The sequence below is a fragment of the Canis lupus genome, chromosome 23 (genome assembly GCF_003254725.2).
Source record: "Canis lupus dingo isolate Sandy chromosome 23, ASM325472v2, whole genome shotgun sequence".
NCBI classification, from domain to species: Eukaryota; Metazoa; Chordata; class Mammalia; order Carnivora; family Canidae; genus Canis; species Canis lupus.
Window position 1 is genome coordinate 27,556,494 of NC_064265.1, and position 21,689 is coordinate 27,578,182.

Here is a 21,689-nt window from a genome sequence, read left to right on the forward strand (position 1 = left end):
ATGACATGAGCCGAAGGCAGACACTTAATTGACTGAGCCACCCAGGCACCCCTAGGAAACCTCTTCTTTGATACTCCGAATAGTCATAGAGTCTCACCTGCATGCTACCTGGGTAGTCCCTTCTTGGTCCTGATTTTCTGTCAGAAAGACCTCTATTCTTTAGCTGATGAATGTAAGAGGGCAGCTTTTATCTTGAAATATTGTCAGAAAATCATAATAAAATACAAACACCCTTGTGGGCTTTTCATACGGCTTTTATGATATTGAGGTATGTTCCCTTTGTCCCAACACTACGGAAAATTTTAATCAAGAAAGAATACTGTATTTTGTCAAATGCTTTTTCTGCACCAATTGAGAGGATCATATGGTTTTTGTCCTTTCTTTTATTAATGTAGTGTATCACATTGATTGATTTGCAGATGTTGAACCACACCTGCAGCCCAGGAATAAATTGTACTTGGTCGTGGTGAATAATCCTTTTAATGTGCTGTTGGATCCTGTTGGCTAGTATCTTGGTGAGAATTTTGGCATTCATGTTCATCAGGGATATTGGTCTGGAATTCTTTTTGTTGGGGTCTTTGTCTGGTTTGGGTAATCCTAGCCTCATAGAATCGGTTTGGAGATTTTCCTTCTATTTCTATTTTTTGAAATAGCTTTAGGAGAATAGGTATTAATTCTTCTTTAAATGTTTGGTAGAATTCCCCTGGGAAGCCATCCAGCCCTGAACTCTTGTTTGTTGGAGATTTTTAATTACTGCTTCAATTTCCTTGCTATTTATGAGTCTGTTCGGGTTTTCTATTTCTTCCTGTTTCCGTCTTGGTAGTTTATATGTTTCTAAGAATGCATCTATTTCTTCCAGATTGCCTAATTTGTTGGCATATAGTTGCTCATAATATCTTCTTATAATTGTTTGTATTTCTTCAGTGTTAGTTGTGATCTCTCCTCTTTCGTTCCTGTTTTTATTTGTGTCCTTTTCTTTTTGTTTCTTTTTCTTTTTGTTTTTGTGTTATTTCTCTTTTGTTTTGATAAATCTGGCTAGGAGTTTATTGATCTTATTAGTTCTTTCAAAGAACCAGCTCTTAGTTTCGTCCATCTGTTCTACTCTTCTTTTGGTTTCTATTTCATTGATTTCTGCTCTAATCTTTATTATTTCTCTTCTCCTGATGGATTTAGGATTTATTTGCTGTTCTTTCTCTAGCTTCTTTAGGTGTAAGGTTAGCTTGTGTATTTGAGACCTTTCTTGTTTCTTGAGAAAATCCTGTATTGCTATATACTTCCCTCTTGGGACTGCCTTTGCTGAATCCTAAAGGTTCTCAGTAAATATCATTCTTAATGGGGAAAAACTGAGAGCTTTTTCCCTAAGGTCAGGACACAACAGGAATATCCACTCTTACCACTGTTTAACATAGTACTGGAAGTCCCAGCCACAGCAAATAAGACATCAAAAAGAAATAAAAGGCATCCAAATTGGCAAAGAAGTCAAACTCTCACTCTTCACAGATGACATGATACTCAAAAGACTTCACCCCAAAATTGCTAGATTTCATACAGGAATTCAGCAAAGTGGCAGGATATAAAATGAATGCGTAGAAATCAGTTGTGTTTCTATACACTAACAATGAGACAGAAGAAAGAGAAATTAAGGAATCAATTCCATTTACCATTGCACCAAAACCCATAAGATATCTAGGAATAAACCTAACCAAAGAGGTAAAGAATATTTACTCAGAAAACTATAGAACATTTATAAAGGAAGTTGAAGAAGACACAAAGAAATGAAAAAACATTCCATGCTCACTGATTGGAAAAACAAATATTGTTAAAATATCTATGCTACCCAGAGAACTCTATGCATTCAATGCAATCCCCATCAAAATATCAACTTTTTTCACAGAGTGGAAACAAATAATCCTAAAATTTGTATGGAACCAGAAAAGACCCGAAATAAGCAGAAGAATGTTGAAAAAGAAAACCAAAGCTGTTGGCATCACAATTCTGGACTTCAAGTTCTATTACAAAGCTGTAATCATCAAAACAGTATGGTACTGGCACAAAAACAGACACATAGATCAATGGAACAGAATGAAGAACCCAGAAATTGACCCTCGACTCTATGGTCAACTAATCTTTGAGAAAACAGGAAAGAATATGCAATGGAAAAAAAAACAGTCTCTCTTCAACAAATGGTATTAGGAAAATTGGACAGCCACACACAGAAGAATGAAAGTGGATTGTTCTCTTACACCATACACAAAAATAGACTCAAAATGGATGGAAGATCTAAATGTGACACAGTACTTCATCGAAATCCTAGAGAAGAACACAGGCAGCAATCTCTATGACCTCAGCCCCAGCAACTGCTTGCTAGACACATCTCCAAAGGCAAGGAAAACAAAAGCAAAAATGAACTTTTGGGACTTCTTCAAGATAAAAACTTTTGCACAGCAAAGGAAACAGTTGACAAAACCAAAAGACAACTACAGAATGGGAGAAGATATCTGCACATGTCTTATCAGATAAAGGGCTAGTATTCAAGATCTATAAAGAACTCATCAAATTCAACACCCAAAAAACAAATAACCCAATCAAGAAATAAGGAGAAGGCATAAACAGGCATTCCTCCAAAGAAGACATACAAATGGCCAACAGACACATGAAAAAAATGCTCAACATTGCTCAGCATCAGGGAAATAGAAACCAAAACCACAATGAGATGCCACCTCACACCAGTCAGAATGTCTAAAATTAACAAGTCAGGAAACAACAGATGTTGGCAAGGATATTGAGAAATGGGAACCTGCTTACACTGTTGCTGGGAATGTATGCTGGGAATACAGTCACTTTGGAAAACAGTATGGAGGTTCCTCAAAAAGTTAAAAATAGAGCCATCATATGACCTAGCAATTACACTACTAAGTATTTACCCAAAGGATACAAATATTGTGATCTAAAGGGGCACCTGGACCCCAGTATTTATAGCAATAATGTCCACAATAGCCAAACTATGGAAAGAGCCCAGATATTCACTGACAGATTAATAAAGAAGATGTGGAATATACATAATGCAATATTACTCAGCCATTACATAATGAAATCTTATGTAATGATCTGGGTGGAACTAGAGGGTATTAAGCTAAGCAAAGTAAGTCAGTCAGAGAAACATATTATTTTAACTCATATGTGGAATTTAAAAAACAAAACAGAGAATCATAGAGGAAGGGATGGAGAAATTAGACAAAATCAGAAAGAGAGACAAACCATAAGAGACTCTTAACTATATGAAACAAAGTGACGGTTCCTGAATGGGAGATGGGTGGGGGTATGGGGTAACTGGGTGATGGGCATTAAGGAGGGCATGTGATGTAATGAGCACTGGGTGTTATATGCAACTGATGAATAACTGAACTCTATATCTGAAACTAATGATACTCTATATGTTAACTAATTGAATTTAAATAAAATAAGATAAAAAAAATGTTAGTTGAAAGCTGGTTTGTATATCCTTATTACTGCAACTACATAAAACCTAGTAGGAAGAGAGGAGAAAAGCATGTTATTTTCTCATGTTTCTTCCCCAACCCCTGCTCCAAATTATGTGAGAATGTTCTTTTCTAAGGAAAGCCATAAAATAAGTCTCAAACCATTTATCATAAATAAACTAAGATTTAAAGGGATTTGTGAGAGTTATGTGAATCATAGTGTGGTTTTGGATTCAAGTTGGATTCAGAATAATGAAAGAGTGTTAGGGTTTTAAGAATTTCTCCACCATTGACACATACAGAATAAGGTCAAAGTAGAAAAACAGAAATGCTTCACTACAAATTTATTATAATTTATGAGATAAGTATATGCAAAGGAGATGATAGAAGACTTTCAGTTAGAATTAACAGAATCATTTAAACCACTTTCTTTTCCTCTCTGAAACAATAGAAAATAGCAGAGATTATAGGAGATGAAATACCAAATCATCATCTGTAAAGAAAAGCTGCCAATGCAGTGAAATCTAGATAATTCTCTTTTTTAAAAAGATTTTATTTATTTATTCATGAGAAACACAGAGAGAGAGGCAGAGACAAAGGCAGAGGAAGAAGCAGGCTCCCTCCAGGGAACACAATGCAGGACTCGATCCCAGGACCCCAGGATCATGACCTGAGCCAAAGGCAGCCACTCAACCACTGAGCCACCCAAGTGCCCTGAAATCTAGATAATTCTATTTTAAATTATAACCTATTTATTTCCTAATTCCCTCTTCTGCATTCCTAACATTTATTACTTTTATCATACTTTATAATTTGCAGCAAGTAATACCATTTATATTTTCTTGTCTGCTGCCCTTTCCCCTCAATAATAAAAATTGTACAAGGGCAGAGGTTTTAATTGTTTTGTTCAATCATACATTTCAAAGGCTTAGAATAGTGCCTGGAAATGGTGACCACTCAGTTAATATTTGTTTTTTTTTTTTTAGTTAATATTTGTTGTATGAATGATGATGCTCCTGCAGATGCTAGAAGTACATAGAATTCTCCGTGAATAGGTGATATAATGAGATTACCAACTGGCAACACTTTATCTTAGAGTAGATGATTTGCCAGAGTTTCATCGAGCCCCATTTGATGCTAAGTGATAGTAAGACATTTCAGGCTTACAGAGGAATAGCAGATATACCATCTCATGAGAAGCATACTGTGGAGTGGCAGTGTAAGGCGAAAAGTTGAGGAGCAAGAACATTTAAAGAGAAGGAAGCACAAAAATCACCAAATGAAGGATCTGTGGTATTGGCTTTACCAAGGGCCATATATAGCTCCTGATAGCTGAGACAAAGGAGAAAACTCCAGAGCAGAAAGTTGGTGGGAGATTTCAGGACAACAGATCTAAATCTTTGCCAGCTGGACCAGCTCACTCAGTCTGATGTCTGTTACCATACAATATTCTTAAGCAAATAGCTGACCAAGAAAGACTGGATCAGTGAAGAGATTAATAGTAATCATAAAGAAACTAGCTGTGAATATGAGAAAAATATTGGAAGATATTACAAGAATAACAAGAATATTACAAGAATAACAGGATAATGATTTTGCAAAGTGGAAGAAAATATTAAACAAATACTTGAAATCAAATAAATTAAAAAAGATAAGTTTAAGGAAATATGGCCTTTTTATGAAGATAGAGGAAAAAATACTAAATAGAGAGGAAAAATGGGCTGGAAGAGCTCAGGAATAAAAAGTATCAAAGGGAAGATTGAAGCCATTATATAATGGTAGCATTAATTTGAATAAATAAAGAAGAAAGAACAAGCAGTACTAAAAATACAGTTAAGGATATAAAAGATAGGTTTCAGAAAACTGAGAAAAAATATGAAAGTATGAGTTTAAAAGGATTAGAGGGAAAATAATAGATAAGCATTTTGACTTATACTCAATTGATTTTGGAATAGAGAACAATGGAATATAAAATATTCAAAGATACAGATCAAGAAAATTTTTCTAAAGCACACACATTAAGCAATATTCATAATTACTTCAGTTACTATGATTGAGTAATAAGTGATTCCAAAATCTAGTGGTATAAAAACTGTTTATTATGCTCACAGATTCTGGAGATCATGAATTTGGATAGGGCACATTGAGGAGGGCTTGACTCTATGCCACAGTAAGGCCTCAAGGAGAAGGGAAACATACTCTACCACTTGACAAGAGTGGCAAGGTTCTGGAAGGACAATTGAGGTGAAAACTATTGTTGTGGCCAGTTTTGGAAAACAATCTGTTACAAAAATAAAATGAGGCATAACTATAGCTTAAAAAGAGGTGTAAGAAACCTAAGAAAATACTAAAATGTAATGTCATTAAATGGAAAATTTAGATGAAGATAATTTTCTAGAATATAATTTAGTGAAATTAACTTAAAAAGAAATAGGAAAAATAGAGTAAGTCAGTAATTATGAAGTTAGTTAAACCTGCAGTCAAAAGTCTTTCCCTTCAAAAGATACTGAGCCATAATCTTATCGGTAAGTTTTGTCAAACTTTCAAGAAATAGATAAATCCCTATGTCACTCAAACTAATTCCAAAGGTAGGAAAAGAAAAATTAGCCAACTATTTCATAAGGCTGTTATAAACTTTATACCAAAGACAAAGAACTATACAATAAAATTATTGCAAAAGTCTTAAATAAATTAACAACAAATTGACTTTTGTTGCATATGAAAAGATATGGCATGTTCAAGTAGGATTTATGCCTGGAATCCAAGGATGATATCAATAAAATTCATCATGGGAAGTTATCAGTAGATTAAAAATGGTATCATCATCTCATACTTGCAGGAAAACATTTGATAAAATAGAACACAAATTTTAAAGAAGTCTTACTTTCTTAACCTGTGAAGTGAAACTACCAACAACCATAGCAAACATTATATTTAATGATGAAATTTTAGAAATATTCGTATTAAATAAGGCACAAAATGGTGATGCTCAGTATCACTGCCTCTTCATCATTTTGCTAGAGATTCTAACCAATTAAATAAGACAAAGAAAGGTAATAATAGGGTATACGAATTATAAAGAAATGAACAAAACAGAAGGTAAATGTTATGAACCCTGAAAATGATGTATTATGGATCAAAATTATATATTATGTATATTATATATCAAATCAGTGGTGGGGAAAATTGGAAGAGTCCCAATGTTCTCATCCTTCATGGCAGAATGTCAATTGTAACTGTGTAAAATTTAAATATATAGTTAAAAAAAAACATTATCCCTAACCTTGTAATAATTTTTATGACTATTCTTTTTTTTTAATTTAGGGGAATATTTTAAGGAATACTTTTTATGATAAAGAAGCATCTACCTTGAAATTCAGCAATTTCTTTGCTTTTATGCACTTTCAGTTTCCTATTCTTGTGTTACAATCAAGGTTTAAAACCTTTAAAATTAAAAGATGGGCACATGGACTTCCATTTCTAACCACGATAGAGTAACATATTATACTCCCCTTTGCTGTAAATAACTATAAAACTGCTAAAAAATATGAAACAACTATTTTTTAAAAGATTTTTTATTTATTTGTTCATGAGAGACACAGAGAGAGGCAGAGACTTAGGCAGAGGGAGAAGCAGCCTCCTCACACTGATGTGGGACTTGATCCCAGGACCCTGGGATCATGCCCTGAGCCAAAAGTAGATGCTCAACTATAGCCCCCCAGGTGCCCCAAAGCAACTGTTTTTTAAATTTAAATTCCAGCTAGTTAACATCCAATGCAATATTAGTTTCAAGTACACAATATAATGATTCAATACTTATATACAATACTTGGTGCTCATCACAAGAAGTGTACTCTTTAATCCCATTACCTATTTTACTTATACTCCACCTCCCCTCTGGTAACCATTAGTATGTTCTCTATAGTTAAGAAACTATTTCTTGGTTTACTTCTCTCTTTATTTTTCTCCTATGATCATTTGTTTTGTTTCTTATATTCCACATGTGGATGAAATTATATGGTATTTGTCTTTCTCTGACTGACTGACTTTGCTTAACATTATACTCTCTAGCTCCAACCACATCATTGCAAATGACAAGATTTCATTCTTTTTTACAGCTAAGTAATATATGTATATTATATACATATATCCCACGAGTAATATATATAATAGATAAGTTATATATATGTTATATATAATATGTGTGCGTGTGTGTGTGTGTGTGTATATATATATCCCACATTTTCTTTATCCATTAATCAGTCAGTGGACATTTGGGCTCTTTCCATAATTTTGCTATTGTTGATAATGCTGCTATATATATATCAGAATGTTGTAACCCTTCAAATCAATATTTTGTATCCTTTGGGTAAATACCTAGTAGTGCAATTGCTGGATCATAGGGTAGTTCTATTTTTAACTTTTTTGAGGAACGTCCATACTGTTTTCCAGAGTGGCTGCACCAGCTTGAAACAACTATTTTTAAGCATTGAACAGTAGGCACTGCAGGGCTCCAATCCTCAAGAGAAGTGAAAACCTGAGTTGACCTCTGCACTCACTCCAGCAGTCTGCATTGGAAGAGTTTTCCAAACTGTAGCATAGGAAAGTGGATTCCAGAGACCAATGAGCTGATGGGGTGGCTGGAATGTGTGTGCAAGATAAACAGAATAGGAAGTAGTACAGATCTGGGTTTCTTAGAAATCTTTGGTGACCACTTAAGCCTTTGGCTGACACAGCCCAGGAGGACAGATGAAGAATGGCTACTGCGGGTTTGTGAACTAAATAGAGTTTTCTGAAGTCACAAAGTGCTGGGGGACACTGGAGTTCTAACCAGCCAGGGAAAAGAGGGCTCATTGAACAGAGGGGGCATATAGCAGAGACCTCAGAAAGGCCATAATTTAAGAGTAGAGTACATAAGCCCTAGAGTGGGCTGCTTTAGACCTACCCAACCAGAGTCCAAGGGGAGAAATCTGATCTGTCAGTAAATTAACTACCTTATACAACAGAACTCAACATTCATAAATGGAAATGACCTATAGGTATTTTGTTTCATCTCTTCCCTTCTCTTATCTTCACCTTTTCTTTCCATCCCCTTTCCCTCCTTCCTTCCTTTCAATTTTCTGGGTTTTAAAAATCAGTGTTTTCTGTTAACATTGTTGAATCAATTAGGTAGTTTTTATAATTTACTATGCCCTCGAGCAGTTGACATAATAAGGGAGTTTTCCAATGGTTGATTCAATTCATTCATTGTACCATCTGGGCATGGTAGTTATTTTAGGGGTACATCTCTGAGAAACTATGTAGTTTATGTTAATATAGTTGGTTTATTAAGGTTTTCTCCTACTTAAGATCACTTTGGCAATTTATATTTGCCTGTATAATCACCCATTTTGATTAATGCTAATGTTTATTTAATGAGGCTATGCATGGTAAGAATCTAATTTCTAACCCCATTTCTAGGTGTAACTCTGCTCTGTCAACTCAAAGTTTATCTCTAGGGTCTTCTGTTTTGTTATCAGAGTGGCAAGAAAAGTGTCAATTTTATTGATCTTTTAAAAGAGTTAGACTCTGGTTTTATTGAGCAATCTCCCTTTTTGAAAGTTTTTTTTCCATAATACTGTGTTTTCTCTTTTGAAAAGTATTCTTTCTTTTTGTTTTATGATCTGCATTTTCTTTGTTTTGCTTTGAATGTTCTTTATTAATTTAAATGTCTTATCTATTTTCGGTACTTCACAGGAGTATGTTCATAACTTTGACAGTTCTTAAACAGAACATGAAAGACTCCTAACTCTGGGAAACGAACTAGGGGTGGTGGAAGGGGAGGTGGGCGGGGGGGTGGGGATGACTGGGTGATGGGCACTGAGGTGGGCACTTGACGAGATGAGCACTGGGTGTTATTCTATATGTTGGCAAATTGAACACCAACAAAAAATTTATATAAAAAAATTTCTCATTCATATGGTATTTACTAGCTTGATAGGTGAAATAGTGAACTTGTAAGTTGAAGAAATAATGCACTTAGAAAATTTCCCTCTTACCATCTTCCAAAATACCTCCAAACATTTATTTCCATTATTACTTTAAGGTTAAGTTTTATGATATTGGGATTCTGTTCCATATCTTTATTTCCTATATTCATCCAGTCTTAATTCTATATTTTAAAAATATCAGTAGCCTTCATTTATCCTTTCAGCTCACAACTTCTTTATCACGAGTTTTAAAAATTTTTTCCTTTAGAAAGAACCAAATTGTTCTTTTCATCACTTTTCAAATACTGGGTCTTCATAAAGGCTCATAGTGCTTTCTTTATATTTTGGGTCTTTACACGTTTGAGAAAAACTTTTGGTTGTTTTAATGTATGTATATGACAGTGGCTGGTAAGACATTCAGACTTCAATGAGGGAAGTAGAATGCTGAGTTTGGCATGTAGGATTCAGCACAGGAAATGAATAAACTTTACACAGTTGTGGAGGATCTGGAAAGTGAAGATTCTGGAGGGAGTGAAGAATCTGAGAAGTCACCAATCTGAGATGTCAAGCCTACCCACCCAATGAAGTGAGAGTACAAAGAGGAAGCACATGAGAAGGTGCATGAGAGGCTATGCCTCTACCACCACAGTCTCTCTTGTCTTCTGTCAGGCAGCTGGAGTTCAGCCTGTTGCTGCTATTGATTAACAGAATCATTAGTTGAGAAGAAGAGCTGGAAATGGAGCAGAGAGAGCAAGGGTAAGCTATAGTATCTTACCCTTGCCTCTATCATGGCAACCTTTAGAGGCCTTCACTTTCAACTTCCAGATCTCATGCAAATCCCTCTTTTGTCTGAATCTAACCTGTAATCATACACCAAAGTAAATTCTGGGAAGTGTAGTTTTAACCAAACTGACAGAGCAAACTGCTATAGCTGGGTATAAAAATTCTTGTAATCTTTCATAGCTTTGCTTTCATGTAAATACTCTCAAAATCCTTCCCCACTTTATAACCCATCCTTCAGATTACAAAATATACGTTAGCATACATTTTGATTTCTGTTTTGTACAACTTTTGTTTAATTAAAAAAGACTTCAAGACACTTATCATCTTTGCATTTGAGCATCTGTTTTAATAAAGGGCTCTGAATTTCAGAGCTTTTATTTTTATTGCAATGATTAAGTAGATTTTCTTCTTTGACCCATTTAATAGATTATTTCATTAAATTTCTTATTATTGTATAATTCTTGAAAATTGCATTTGGGTATGGTGTGTTTTTAAATCAAATGTCATAATGTATTTGTAATTTGTATTTAAGTATTATTATTATTATTATTATTATTATTGAATAATATCAGATTATGGTTTTCTTTTTTTCTTCTGTATCTTTGTCAGGATTTGAAAAAAGAATTGACTTCTTAAAAAACACTTTGGAAGCTTATTTTCTTTCTCTGGGGCTGAAGCAATTTAAATAGTACCAACTCTTTCTATTCTATTTCTTTTTTTTTTTTTTTAGATTTTATTTATTTATTTATGAGAGACACAGAGATAGAGGGAGAAAGGCAGAAACACAGGCAGAGGGAGAAGCAGACTCCATGCAGGGAGCCTGATGTGGGACTTGATCCCAGGTCTCCAGGATCACACCCTGGCCAAAGGTGGTGCTGAACCGCTGAGCCACTGGGGCTGCCCTCAATTCTATTTCTATTTAAAAATTGACTACAATATTGGAACCTTTTGTTGCTTTGTTTTTTTGTTTGGTGAGAGTGTAAAGAGAGGAATTCTTTGGAAACTTCCTCAACTTTCTTCATGGATTTAACTAATTTGCTTTTTCTATTTCTTCTTGAGACAGGCTTAATAACTATTAAATTCCAGAAAATCGTTCATTTTAATCTAAGTAGAAATGATATTCTAAATTACTTTTTTTTGCTTGTTTGTTTTGACCTTTTCTTTTTTTGAGTGTAGTTGATAACCAATGTTACATTAGTTTCAGATGTACAGCTTAGTGATTTGACAAGTTTATACATTATGCTGTGTTCACCACAAGTACTGCTACCATCTGTCCTGTTACATTGCTATTACAGTATCATTGACTATATCCCTTATGTTGTGCTTTTTATTCCTGTGACTTATTTGTTCCATGTGGGAAGCCTGTATCTTTCTCTCCTCTTCACTCATTTTTGCCGATTCTCCTTAGTTCCCTCTCCTCTGGCAACCATCAGTTTGTTCTTTGTGTTTACAAGTCTGATTCTGTTTTTTCTTTGTTTATGCTTTTTTTTAAGACTCCATTTAATGAGTAGAATCATATGGTATTTGTCTTTCTCAGTCTGGCTTATTTCATTTAGTATAATAGCTTCTAGATTCACCCATGTTGTCTCAAAAGTCACAATCTCATCCTTTTTTTTACAGCTGCATAATATTCTAGTGTGTGTGTATGTGTGTGTGTGTGTGTGTGCATGTGCCACATCTTCCTTATCCATTCATCTGTTGATGGGCACTTAGGTTGCTTCCATATCTTGGCTATTGTAAATAATGATGCAATAAACATAGGGGTGTATATATCTTTTTGAATTAGTATTTTCATTTCCTTTGGCTAAATACCCAATAGTGGAATCATTGGATCATAAATTACTTTTATTGAAAGTAGAACTCCTTCACTGAGTTTTCAATTTCATTGACATCTAGATGTGTGTTTTTCAAATTTGCCTTATCATTTGTGATAGTGCTTCGTTCCTATTTCATACTCATTATTCTTTATTTTAACTAATAATTTCAAGTATATCTAATATTTTATGTCCAATAATTGAATTGTCTGAAGTTTTGAGGCTCTAATTTTGATACATGTAGTTTCTGAAGACTCTTGTTCATCCTGGATTGATTTTTGTTTGTGTTTTCATTGCTTTTAAATTTGTTTTCTAATTTTTAACTTATGCTTATGTTGGGCAGAGTTCTATCTGTCAGAATCTTGTGGGCTCTGGGTTAAGCATATTTCTCCTGAAAATGATTTGTGTTGGTTTTTGCCAGAAATCCCAGAGTTTTTTTTTTTTTTTTTTAGTCTAAGACCACTTTTTAGGATAATTTCTTAATTTGGGAGTCCAAGATCATGCAGTGTACATTTAAACCCCTATCCAGTATGAGAGAAGAGCTTTGCCTATCAATTCTCAAGTGAGACATTCCTTTTCTCACACAGAGCCCAGGCTGAGACAGTTAAGTTAAGTTCCTTGGAATTCCTTCTTTTCTGGAAAGAGTTGTTCCTTGCTAATACCCTCTTTTTACCAAGAAAGTAGCACTTTGAGAGTCTTGGTTCATGTAGAGGTCCTATTCTGACCCCTTGTACAGGTTCAACATCTTGTCTCCCTGTCCCTGAGAGTCATTAAATCTTAAGCTCCTTGGTTTCTTTAATTGGCAAATGATGTCAGAGTGAAGGTACCTTCTGCTTTTAAGTTTCTTTTTGGTTTTGCCTGGGAGATTCTTTCTTTTTAAATGAGATCAACATGTAGGGTTTATATTACTACAATTATGTAAATATTACTCCTAGCAGAACCATGTCATATACATTTTATAAGTCTATTGTTTTTTGGGAAGTAAGAATCACTTCTATTTTTTGTTTTGTTTGATAGTCATTTATATATGTATGCCTATTTTGCCAAATACTGTGAGAAGTATAATGCTTCTCTCAATGTATTCAAACACACAAGTTATTCTATCAGTTTTATATCCTCTACATCTCTCCTGGAGCCCCCTGCACTTGGTTCCAGTCCAGTTGAGACTACTTGCTCTTTGCTGCACAGCTGTCACCTGAGAGTTGCAGGGGAGAAATTGAAGAGTGGTGATTGTCCAGAGTGGGGATAGAAGTGGGTGTTTGAGTCACACAGGTATATACACTGAGAGCTCAGCAAGTGTACACTAAATTTTTGTATTTCATTATATAAAAATGTTCTATCAAAAGGACAAAAACAAGGATGTCTGGATGGCTCAATCAGTTAAGCAACTGCCTTCAGCTCAGGTCATGACCTCAGGGTCCTGTGGTCAAGTCCCGCATTAGGCTCCTTGCTTGGTGGGGAGCCTACTTCTCCCTCTACCTGCTTGTCCTGCTTGTGTGTGCATGCTCTCTCTGTCAAATAAATAAATAAACACTTTTTTTTTAAAAAGGACAAAAACATAAAGAAATATTAATTTTTAGTTAGTGATACATAGTCAAGTATTTAGGAGGAAGTGTACTGATGTTTGTAACTTGAAATGTGTTCAAAAAATAAGATGAACTTTTGGCTCCCAGAGCAGTGCCATGGCGGTCGACAAGAACAAGCGCCTTATGAAAGGTGGCACAAAAGGAGCCAAGAAGAAAGTGGTTGATCCATTTTCTAAGAAAGATTGTTATGGTGTGAAAGTGCCAACTATGTTCAATACAAGAAATATTGGAAAAACACTAGTCACAAGAACTCAAGGAACCAAAATTGCATCTGATGGTCTCAAGGGTCACGTTTTTGAAGTTAGTCTTGCTGATCTGCAGAATGAAGTTGCATTTAGGAAATTCAAGCTAATCACTGAGGATGTGCAGGGCAAAAACTGCCTGACTAACTTCCATGGAATGGATCCTACCCGTGACAAAATGTGCTCCATGGTCAAAAAATGGCAGACCATGATTGAAGCTCATGTTGATGTAAAGACTACCGATGGTTATTTGCTTCGTCTATTTTGTTTTGGTTTTACTAAAAAACTGCAATAATCAGGTTTGGAAGACCTCTTATGCTCAGTGCCAACAGGTCCGCCAAATCTGGAAAAAGATGATGGAAATCATGACCCAAGAGGTGCAGACAAATGACTTGAAAGAAGTGGTCAATAAATTGATTCCAGGCAGCATTGGAAAAGATTTAGAAAAAGCTTGTCAGTCTATTTATCCACTCCATGATGTCTTCGTTAGAAAAGTAAAAATGCTGAAGAAGCCCAAGTTTCAATTGGGAAAACTCATGGAGCTTCATGGTGAAGGTAGTAGTTCTGGAAAAGCTACGGCAGATGAGACTGGTGCTAAAGTTGAACGAGCTGATGGATATGAACCACCAGTCCAAGAATCTGTTTAAAATTCAGACATTTAATGGTGACAAATAAAAACGTATTTGTGATGTTTAAAAAAAAGATGAATAAGTGGATGGATAGGTAAAGGATGGATAAACGTGTTAAAAGAAATAGAGTAAAATGTTAATGGTAAAGTCTAGATGAGGGTATAGTGTAAAATTCCATGTAAAATTCCTTCACCTTTGCTGTATATTTGAACATGTTTATAATCAAATATTGTAGGAAAAAAGAGTGAATATAGTAAAATGAATTAGTCTGTGTAGGGGTCTATATAGCCTCTCAAGATACATGTATCAAAGCAGTGTTGGTGAGGAGCTACGGAAGGATAAACGAAAATGTAAACTTAGCTGCTTGCCTTTAGAATCTAATTTTTTGGTGTTCTGTCTCAAATATACCCGAATTCAAAACAACTCATAAGTTTGCTTGGCTCTTTCCAGGGAGAGTCAGCAGAGCTGTATGAGAAGAGGGGAGCAGAGATCTGGAGGCAGGAACTCTTCCTGAGTGCCAGTGTGCTCACAGCAAATCCTTTAGCTCCTCTAGAGAATCAGAGCTTTTATCCAGCCTCAGGGTGGAATATTCTTTGACTCGAGAAAATTGTCACACTGACAGCTTTATTTTTACCACAGACATAGTGACAGTCATTGACATAATCTACCGACTAAGCATGGTGTTCAGAAGGTAATTACAGAGGGCTCTGGGTTGCTATGGTGACAGACCAGCCAGCCAGACCTGATATTTCTCCTCCCAACTTCTTATTAAAATAGCTTTAAAAAAATAGAAAAAGATAAAAACTAGCAAGCACACTGGAAAATGAAGATAAGAGATGTCAGAGTTGGAGTGGAATTTCTTCAGAACACACCATTTTAGGATAGCCAAGGAGCATCATAGATCACTCACCGTCTTGTCCACCTTATTGCAGACAGTTCAGAGCCCCTCAGAGAATTGAAGAAGGCTTTGAGAAATGCATTCTTAAATCTGTGACACAGGGGTTCACTGGAAAATAGTCAATCTTACTCCAAAACCCAGACTCCTGTTCTTTTCTTATTATATTCACTGAGGGATTATTATTCCCAGGCACAAATATGACAGGAGTATAAGATGGGCAGAGGTTCGTTGTGTCCTAGAATTCTTTGCCATTGAAGAAATTTAACGAACAGTTGCAGAGATGGGCAGGGTTCTAGGGAGCAGTGTTTGCTTAGGATTTAATGCTCTATGTAATAGAGTTCACTGAAACAAAAGCTGTAAACATTCGACTTAGCATTTAAGATCTCTAGCTGTTGGATCAAGTAAATAGCCAGTCTCAGGCCAGCAGACTTACACTAAATGAATACTGTCAGACTCTGCTAATTATATTAGTGGCTGCCCAGGTTTACCTGACATTCTTACCGAGGTCTGAGATGAGGAGGCTGCAAGCACTGGTAGGACAGTGGGAAGAGCTAAAGACATCCCACATTGTTGCCAAATTCTAAGTAGAGGTCTTTCGATTTGAACTAAGCAGACAGAAAAACTCTATGGATACTATACAAAGAATGCAAATAAGGACAACAAATGCTCTGCTGACAATTATGAAAAGGGCAAATATCTGAAAATGACTTGTTTTCATGGAAAAAGAACATTTTCTTTTTTTTAAGATTTTTTTTTTTAAGATTTATTCATTTTAGAGTGAGGGAGGAGGGACAGAGGGATCTGGAGAGACAGAATCTCAGGCAGACTCCTGCTGAGGGTAGAGTCTGATGTAGGTCTTGATCCCATGACCCTAAGATCATGACCTGAGCAGAATCAAGAGTGAGACATTGGGCACCTGGGTGGCTCACTCGGTTAAGTAGGTGCCTTTGGCTCAGGTCATGATTTTGGGGTCCTAGGATCAAGCCCCATGTTGGGCCCCTTGCTTAGTGGAGAGTCTGCTTCTACCTCTCCCTCTGCCCCTCCTCCCTCTAGTGCTTTCTCTCTCTCTTACTCTTTTTCTCAAATAAAATCTTTACAAAAAACAAAAACAAAAACAAAAAAGAATGGGACATTTAAGGGTGCCTGGGTGGCTTAGTCAATTAGGCTTCTGACTCTTAATTTCAACTCAGGATCATGATTTCAGGGTCCTGGGATCCAACCCTGTACTGGGCTCTGCACTCAGTCTGCAGTCTGCTTCTCCTCTCTCCCTCTGCCTCTGCCTCTGCCTCTGCCCCTACCCCCACTTGTGCTCATGTGTGCATGCACTCTCTCTCTCTCTCTCTCTCAAATAAATAAATAAATCTTAAAAAAAAAAAAAGAGTCAGACCCTTAACTGTTTGAGCCACTCAGGGGACCTAAAAAAGAGCAGTTTGGAAATCAGTTATGATTTCCTTCCTAAAAGATGAGAAAAATAAAATCTCTACAACACAAAGGTTGAAGAACATGTTAAAGTGAAGTGGAAATGCAAAATGTTCTGGTTTACATAAAGAAATGATGCATGAAAATCTGAAATATGATAGAGTATTTTTATAGAGGTGACAGTCAAAAGCTGAAAACACTGTCATATTGTAGAAAACAAATGCAGAACACTTTGAGAATACAAGGAGGAGACTCAAGAGAAGAAACTGATCAGGAAAATGATAGATGGGAAAGAGATAGTAGAGATTTTGTTCAATAAATTAAATGAGAAAAACAAGGACATGGCATTGGCTGACAGGAATAATCATCCAGAGCTAAATTAAACCTTAGATTCAAAATTTGAAAAGGCTGTGTTTTGTTCTTGGTAAAATTCACAAATATTCAACATGTAGGAATATCCCAGCAAAAGTTTTAACATCAAAAGAGGAAGAAAAAAAATTTGTAAGTATCCAGGTTGAAAGGAGCATTAAGTGTAAAAACAAAAACATTAAGCAGACTTCAGATTATTCTCCCGTGATATTTATCTATTATTATTTTTTTAGATTTTATTTATTTATTCATTCATGAGAGACACAGAGAAAGGGAGAGACACAGGCAGAGGGAGAAGCAGTCTCCATGCAGGGAGCCCGACGTGGGACTCCATCCCAGGGCTCCAGGATCCGCACTGGGCCAAAAGCGGCGCTAAACCACTGAACCACCCAGGGATCCCCTGTGATATTTAATCACAGAAGACAATGGAGTAATAGTGAGCATCTTTTAAGGGGGAAATAAAACGACCTAAAAATTCTATACTTTGTCAAATGTTTTGTTTGTTCAAAAGTCAGAGACATCCTGAGATAGGCAAGAACTCCGAAAAGTAGTAGTTACTCTTTCTTTCTTAAAATTTCTCAATCATGTATACCATTTAATTGGATAAATCCAAGAGTAAAGGAAGAGCTCTGGTTCTGCTCTGGTGCTATAAATCTCCTAAAGCCTGTTCTTCTCACTGGTTACAATGAAACTGTTTGTGAAAAACAAAAAACAACTCCTTGCAAGCCTAAAGGTGAACAAAAGAATTCAGGTTTGGAGAAAAACTGTGCAGTGGCCACATAGTATTCTACTTGTGTTTACTGTTTTTTTGGTGTGTGTTCCTCTCTTAAACCTTCCTTTTAGGTGCAGGCTCCCGTTCATGGAAAGGCAAGGTGGTTACAGCTGCACTGGCAGCTAAATCTCTGCTAGAAATCTTGTCTTTCTGGCCAGGAACCAAAAGAAGTAGGCCCTGTGGGCCAGATAGTATGGGGAGAATCTCAGAGCCCAGGCTAGATCTGTTTTTTGTAATTCCTTGAGCAGCTGCTTAGAAAAAGAAATTCACTGGGTGTTATACTATAGGTTGGCAAATTGAATTTAAATTTAAAAAAAAGAAAAGAAAAAGAAAATCAGCCAAAGTGGATTGATAAATTAGAATGAAATGCTAAATATAATCAAAGAATCAAGTAGAAGGCAAGAAAGTGGGAACAATATAAAAAAAGAAGAAAAATTAGACTAAGAAAAATGGATAATATAATAGACTCAATCTGAACCAATTAATAATTATATTAAATGCTAATAGTATAATAACTCCAATTATAAACAAATATAAACAGAGTAGATAAAAAGCAAGACGCTATATTCTTCCTGCAGAGGCACACTTTGGATAAAAAGACACATAAAGATTAAAAGTAAATGGATGGAAAAAAGACATGCGATGCAAATGGCAAACATAAGAATGAAATCATCATTTTAAATATTACATAGAATAGACTTCAAGACAAGAACACTATGAGAAACAAAAGGGATATTTCATAATAATAAAAGGCACAGTTCATCAGAAAGACACAACAATTATAAATTATGTATGTCTTTAACAACAGAATCTCAAAATAAATGTAGCAAACATTGACAGAATGAAAGGAAGAAATAGATAATTCCACAATTACGGTATTTTACTATAAAATTCCTTTTCCAGAAATTGATCAAATAACTGGACAAAAAATATTCAGTAGAGCCATGGAAAATCTGAACTACACTGTTGACCCCATTGATGTAATTGATATTTATAGAGCACTACATCCGACAACTGCAGAATATGCATTCTTACAAATGCACGTGGTGTATTCACAAAGACAGATCATACGCTACAAAACAAGTCTCAATAAATTTAGCAGGACTTAAATCATACAGAGAGTATTGTCTGAACACAACAGAATTAAATTGAAATTAATAATAAAAAGAGATCAAGTAAAACCATGAATACTCCAAAATGAAATAGCAGATCTTTTTTTAAAATATGAATTGCTTCATGAATTTGCCTGTCATCTTTGTACAGGGACCAGGTTAATCTCTGTGTTGTTCCAATTTTAGTATATGTGCTGCCAAAGCAAGCACATGAAATAGCGTATTTCTAAGTGATTCATGGGCCAAAGACAAAGTCACAAAGGAAATTAGAAAATATTTTGAACTGAATGACAATGAATACAATACGCCAAAGCTTATAAGAGGCAGAGAAAGCAATCTTTAGAAGGAATCTATAGATCTAGACACTTGTATTAGAAAAGAAGAAAGATTTAAAATGAAGGACTAAGATCCCATATTAAGAAACTAGGGAAATAAAGCAGAGTAAGAAGAAAGTAAGTAGAAGAAAGGAAATTACAAAGAGAAGAGAATAAGTCATTGAAAGAGAACAGACAATAGAGAAAATTAATAAGTGTACAAACTGGTCCTTTGAAGAGATCCACTGACAAAATTGACGAACTTTTAATGAGATGGGTGGAAAAAGGGAGAGAACATAAATCACCACGAGCAGGGATCAGGAGGGATTATCAACTACAGATCCTTCAAAAATTAAAAGGATAATAAGAAAAAACTATAAACATTTTTTCGCCAACACATTAAAAAAGCTTAGACAAAGTGCACAAGTTTCTTGGAAAATACAACTTATCAAATATGACAAAAGAAAAAACAGAAAATCTGAATCACCCTATTATATATATTAAAGATAAAATTTATTATCAAAATCTATCTCACTGAGACAACTCTAGGTCACAATGGTTTCAATGGTGAAATCTATGAAAAATTTCACGAAGAAAAAACTTACCTTATATGGATTTGTTTAGAAAATAGGAGTGATCACTGCACAACTTATTCTAAGATGCTAGCATTACCTTAATATCCATTCAAAGAAATTGCAAGAAAAGAAAACTACAGATCAATATCCCTTGGTATTATAGATATAAAAATCATTAACAAAATATTAGCAAGTGGGTGAAGGTGGTCAAAAAGTACAAACTTCCAGGAATAAAATAAATAAGTCATAGAGACATAATCTATAGCATGGTGACTGTAGTTAATAATATTGTCTTGCATATTTGAAAGTTGCTATGGGAGGAGATCTTAAAAGTTCTCATCACAAGAATTTTTTTTTCAAATATGTGTGTACTTGTTGTGGCTTATTGTGGTGATCATTTTGTAAAATATACAAATATTGAATCATTATATGGTGCCCCTGAAACTAATATAATCTCATCCATCAATTATACTTCTGTAAAAAATAAAAAGCAAATGAAATCCAACAAGAAGGGAAGATACGTCATGACTAATTAGAGTTTATCCTAGGAATATAAGGTTGATTTAACATTTGCAATGAATCAATGTAAATCATTATATTAGCAGAATACACTAAAAAATCATATGATCATTTTAATAGATGATGAAACATTTGACAAAATTCAACATCCTTTAATGAGGTAAACTTTCAGTGAACTAGAAATAGTAGGGAACTTCCTCAAATTGATAAAGGGTGTCTACAAAAATCTTACAGCTGATATGCTTAATAAAGAACTGACTTGTTGCCTGCCACTTTAGGAAGAAATGTGTGCTTTTAGCACTTGCTGCCCTATGAAGAGCTTGGCTGCCTGAACTCAAAAACACTGTGTTGTTGGTTTTTTTGGCATGTTTTATTTTTATTTTATTTAAATTCAATTTGCCAACATATAGTATAACATCCAGTGCTCATCACATCACATGCCCTCCTTAATGTCTGTGACCTAGTTACCCCATCCTTCACCCCCTCGCCTTCAGCAACCCTCAGTTTGCTTCCTATGATTAAGAGCCTCTCATGGTTTCTTGTCCTCTCTGATTTTCCCCACTCAGTTTTCTCTCCATCCCTTATGGTTCCTTTCACTATTTCTTATATTCCACATATGAGTGACACCATATGAATTGCGTTTGTAATCATACCTTGCATTTCAGACTACATAAGCTTGAGCAGTTTAAATTCTCTGAGGCTCTTTCTGCATCTGTATCATGAGTATAATAATGCTTGCTTTGGGAGTTGGGCTAAATGCCTAGCACAATGCCTAGCAGCAAAGAGGTTAATAAATCTAAGTATTACATTGGTACCTACCCAATAGTCTATAAGCTCTCTGAACGCAGAAATCATTTCACTTTTATTTATTTACATATCTTTAGTGCTTAGCTCAGTACCTAGCACAAAGTGCATATTATGTAAAAATTTGTTGACTAAATTATTGGGAATAAAACACTCATAACCGTAAAGATTCTTCAGCTTTCTAAAGGAAATTCCAAGATTGGGCCATTCCCACTGAAAAATAGTTTACTTTGATTTTGATGAAGTTTGTATTGAGTCATCTTTACTTGATACTTGGCTGCTTTGGGGAAGTCCTGTTAATCACGTATGCTTTGATTATAAGCTCTAAGACGAAGCAGATGCTCTACTCAGAGCCTGCTCTTCTGGGTCTGTTTCTCAAGCGAGCAGTCCTTCACTCTAGCTAAG

General features: G+C 35.3%; 1 long non-coding RNA gene, 1 other non-coding gene and 1 pseudogene across 2 annotated transcripts in view; 2 read left to right on the forward strand and 1 right to left on the reverse strand.

The window, feature by feature from the left end:
• Positions 1-21,689, forward strand: part of LOC112661110 (uncharacterized) — a 44,270-nt gene that overhangs the window by 12,137 nt on the left and 10,444 nt on the right. The gene's annotated exons all lie outside the window — the stretch shown is intronic.
• Positions 13,728-14,569, forward strand: LOC112661109 (40S ribosomal protein S3a-like; annotated as a pseudogene).
• LOC112661247 (U6 spliceosomal RNA) lies at positions 19,179-19,282 on the reverse strand. Its single transcript, XR_003137553.1, has one exon. It is a non-coding gene; the product is annotated as a U6 spliceosomal RNA (small nuclear RNA).